The sequence below is a fragment of the Acipenser ruthenus genome, unplaced genomic scaffold (genome assembly GCF_902713425.1).
Source record: "Acipenser ruthenus unplaced genomic scaffold, fAciRut3.2 maternal haplotype, whole genome shotgun sequence".
NCBI lineage: Eukaryota > Metazoa > Chordata > Actinopteri > Acipenseriformes > Acipenseridae > Acipenser > Acipenser ruthenus.
Window position 1 is genome coordinate 12501 of NW_026708321.1, and position 5000 is coordinate 17500.

Consider the following 5000-nt stretch of genomic DNA (forward strand, 5'->3'; position numbering starts at 1 on the left):
GCTCTGTCTGTCTGTCTGTCTGTCTGTCTGTCTGTCTGCAGCTTTAATGAAACTAAACTCTTTTCAGAATGTAGTAAACTAACACAGACCCCAAGAAGAAGGGATTATATTATAATATAATATATAATATAGCGTCAAAACTGAACAGGATTGCAAACTACGCTGTGTTGCTTAGCGATACAACTCTACACGAAACGCTAAAAATTATATATATATATATAAATAAAACAAAACAGGGCACGTTTGTATAATGTATAATGTGATATCTTGTAACAATTGTAAGTCGCCCTGGATAAGGGCGTCTGCTAAGAAATAAATAATAATAATAATTATAATAATAATAATAATAATTATATATGATACTCAAAACTTAAGAGCAGATTATCCTAACAGTACGCGCGCCCCGCATTAAAACGACAGACAACGATGGAATCACACTGAAAATGATAATAATAATAATAATAATAATAATAATAATAATCATGAAACGTTTGAAATCTAATTCACATTTCTCCTGCACCAATTCCGCGCCACACGGCGGTTTTAAAATCTCCCCATAAACATTACACAACACCGCTGCCTATTAAAACGAAGCAATATGTTATAATTACCGTTGCGTTTCTCTTCCTCGCTAATAATTAAATTAATAATAATAATAATAATAATAATAATAATAATAATAATAATAATAATACAGTTCTGCTCCGTCCGCTGCTGCTGAGTTATTTCCCGCCACAAACGACAACAACAAACTGCGCGCAGAACGGAACTGTGACGTCAATCCGCCGCTCAGGGACGCAGGGATACGCTCCACGCTGATTGGTCGAGGGGGAAGCTGACGCAATAGAAGCGTACGGTCAGAAACAGCGGCCATTTTGAGTGTGGTAAAATATCTTAGAAAGAAGGAGACGAGATTTATTATTATTATTATTATTATTATTATTATTAGATGAAAATAACATCCCACAAACAATACAACACATTCAGATGATGTTAAAGACGCGTTGACAAAAAAATAATAGGTAATAATTGAAAAAACTGACTGAATTACATATTAAAATATCAGGTATTTTGGTTATTAAATCACTTTGAAAAGACTTGATATAGATTTCAGTCTCCTTCATAGGAGCAGTATGAGAAAAGAGGATATTTTTAATATTTCACAGAGATACAGATTTGTTTTTTGTTTAAAAATGGTGTAGGTGAGGGACGTCACATAGAAAAATTAGCTAAAGACAAGGTTTGAAATACCAGGGAGATGAAGCCAGGTTAAACAAAACTAAAAAAAGATCCACAAATGAGGAAACTAGCCGGTTTTTAAATCTGAAAACGATCAAATCCATCCCTTAAGTTTATCTCTGATAGCGTGCAGTTAAGCGTTATTATTATTATTATTATTATTATTATTTATTTCTTAGCAGACGCCCTTATCCAGGGCGACTTACAATCGTAAGCAAATACATTTCAAGTGTTACAATACAAGTAATACAATAAGAGCAAGAAATACAATAACTTTTGTTCAAGCGTTCAAGTTAAGCATTGTTTTGATTATATATATATATATATCTATATAACCCACGCATTTCTGAGAAACGTCGAACGCGTGTTTCGACAAATCCCTTATCACATTTTCTACAGAAATCATTTCAAGATTCCGGGACACGGAACGAAAACACACCAAGTCTGCCAAGAAAAAAACTGAAAAAAAACCACGTGTCCAGTGACTAGTTAAAGTTGCGTTTTGTTAAAGCTACAGACAGACAGAGCCCCGCAATCCTGTTCAGTTTGACGCTACAATATAATCCCTTCTCGGTGTCAGAATGGATTTTAAAGATGGTCAGCGCTCCTTTAAAGGGAGGGGCCGGTGATCCTGTTAATAAAGCTAATAAGAGGTGAGAGAATGGATTTTAAAGATGGTCAGCGCTCCTTTAAAGGGAGGGGTCAGTGATCCTGTTAATAAAGCTAATAAGAGGCGAGAGAATGGATTTTAAAGATGGTCAGCGCTCCTTTAAAGGGAGGGGCCAGTGATCCTGTTAATAAAGCTAATAAGAGGAGAGAGAATGGATTTTAAAGATGGTCAGCGCTCCTTTAAAGGGAGGGGCCAGTGATCCTGTTAATAAAGCTAATAAGAGGTGAGAGAATGGATTTTAAAGATGGTCAGCGCTCCTTTAAAGGGAGGGGTCAGTGATCCTGTTAATAAAGCTAATAAGAGGGGAGAGAATGGATTTTAAAGATGGTCAGCGCTCCTTTAAAGGGAGGGGTCAGTGATCCTGTTAATAAAGCTAACAAGAGGTGAGAGAATGGATTTTAAAGATGGTCAGCGCTCCTTTAAAGGGAGGGGCCAGCGATCCTGTTAATAAAGCTAATAAGAGGTGAGAGAATGGATTTTAAAGATGGTCAGCGCTCCTTTAAAGGGAGGGGTCAGTGATCCTGTTAATAAAGCTAACAAGAGGTGAGAGAATGGATTTTAAAGATGGTCAGCGCTCCTTTAAAGGGAGGGGCCAGCGATCCTGTTAATAAAGCTAATAAGAGGTGAGAGAATGGATTTTAAAGATGGTCAGCGCTCCTTTAAAGGGAGGGGTCAGTGATCCTGTTAATAAAGCTAATAAGAGGTGAGAGAATGGATTTTAAAGATGGTCAGTGCTCCTTTAAAGGGAGGGTCCAGTGATCCTGTTAATAAAGCTAATAAGAGGCGAGAGAATGGATTTTAAAGATGGTCAGCGCTGCTTTAAAGGGAGGGGCCGGTGATCCTGTTAATAAAGCTAATAAGAGGCGAGAGAATGGATTTTAAAGATGGTCAGCGCTCCTTTAAAGGGAGGGGCCGGTGATCCTGTTAATAAAGCTAATAAGAGGCGAGAGAATGGATTTTAAACTTGTTTTGTGTGGCAATACTGCCATCTGCTGGTTGACACTCGGTACTGCAAGCTATATTAATTAAACGGGGGCGAGATCGAGGTACTGCATGCGTGGGAATTTTATATTTCAAAAGTGAAACTTAATTTTGGCTCCAAGAGACAGATGTTTAGATTGTGGGAAATTCCCGAGTTTCGGTAAATGGGAAAAAATTCCCTGCCGCTTCCCACACAATGTGTGATTAACAGGAAAATATAACAGATGCTGATATTGATGCAATCCAGCCCTCTGAAATGTCTTTATAATATACAGCACTAGACCCTGATATTGATGCAATCCAGCCCTCTGAAATGTCTTTATAATATACAGCGCTAGACCCTGATATTGATGCGATCCAACCCTCTGAAATGTCTTTATAATATACAGCGCTAGACCCTGATATCGATGTGATCCAGCCCTCTGAAATGTCTTTATAATATACAGTGCTAGACCCTGATATCGATGCGATCCAGCCCTCTGAAATGTCTTTATAATATACAGCGCTAGACCCTGATATCGATGCGATCCAGCCCTCTGAAATGTCTTTATAATATACAGCGCTAGACCCTGATATCGATGCGATCCAGCCCTCTGAAATGTCTTTATAATATACAGCACTAGACCCTGATATCGATGCGATCTAGCCCTCTGAAATGTCTTTATAATATACAGCACTAGACCCTGATATCGATGCGATCCAGCCCTCTGAAATGTCTTTATAATATACAGCGCTAGACCCTGATATCGATGCGATCCAGCCCTCTGAAATGTCTTTATAATATATAGCACTAGACCCTGATAGTGATGCGATCCAGCCCTCTGAAATGTCTTTATAATATACAGCGCTAGACCCTGATATTGATGCGATCCAGCCCTCTGAAATGTCTTTATAATATACAGCGCTAGACCCTGATATTGATGCGATCCAGCCCTCTGAAATGTCTTTATAATATACAGCGCTAGACCCTGATATTGATGTGATCCAGCCCTCTGAAATGTCTTTATAATATACAGCACTAGACCCTGATATCGATGCGATCCAGCCCTCTGAAATGTCTTTATAATATACAGCGCTAGACCCTGATATCGATGCGATCCAGCCCTCTGAAATGTCTTTATAATAAACAGCGCTAGACCCTGATATCGATGCGATCCAGCCCTCTGAAATGTCTTTATAATATACAGCGCTAGACCCTGATATCGATGCGATCCAGCCCTCTGAAATGTCTTTATAATATACAGCGCTAGACCCTGATATCGATGCGATCCAGCCCTCTGAAATGTCTTTATAATATACAGCACTAGACCCTGATATCGATGCGATCCAGCCCTCTGAAATGTCTTAATAATATAAAAAATCACACAAGTCAGTTTTTTTATTTTTTATTTTTTATTTTTATTGAATAACAGAATTTCTTTATTTGAATTGGTACAAGAGAATTCGACACTTTCATAAAACTTCAAACTTTAGGAAATAAAACCGAGTCTTCCTCTGGGCATTCCTTCGTTGTTTTGCTCCTGGTTCGAACTCCTCTTTTAAATTCATAGCAGGTAGCGATTTAATTCACGCGAGGAACGGCCAGCATTTTTAATGGTCTTACTAAAAAGAACTACGTCTCCCATGATCCTCTGCCCTCTGCCCCAGTGCATGCTGGGGTCTGTAGTTCACAGTGCAGTTTCTGTTTTTATATTCCCTTCACCGTTTCAGCATTGCAGTTTAATTCAGTTTGAGGAATTCTGTGTCCTGTAGTTTATAAATCCTGTTACCACTTTAATAGGAGCAATAAAAAAGCAGGCCCTGTTCTTAAAGAACTACAGCTCCCATGATGCCCTGCTGTTAGCTCCAATGCAGAGGCATGCTGGGGGCTATAGTTTGAAATACATTTTTAAAAATCCATTATAAGGTTGACATACTGTCTCGTTATTTTGAACTAGCTTCTCGTTATTTCGATACTGAGTCAAAATAACGAGACAGCGTGTCAACCTTCTAATGATCCTCTGTAGTTTTTTTTTTAAAACAAACGTCCCTTACAATTAACTAAGAATTAAAAATAACACTATTACTATAAAAAACTCCATCTCCCATGATCCTCTGCCATCAGCTCCAA

At 38.3% G+C, this 5000-nt stretch overlaps 1 pseudogene; it reads right to left on the reverse strand.

The window, feature by feature from the left end:
• LOC131731599 (DNA polymerase delta catalytic subunit-like) overlaps nucleotides 1-792 on the reverse strand; it is a 13219-nt pseudogene extending 12427 nt beyond the window's left edge.
• Between the last annotated feature and the right edge of the window lie 4208 nt (nucleotides 793-5000).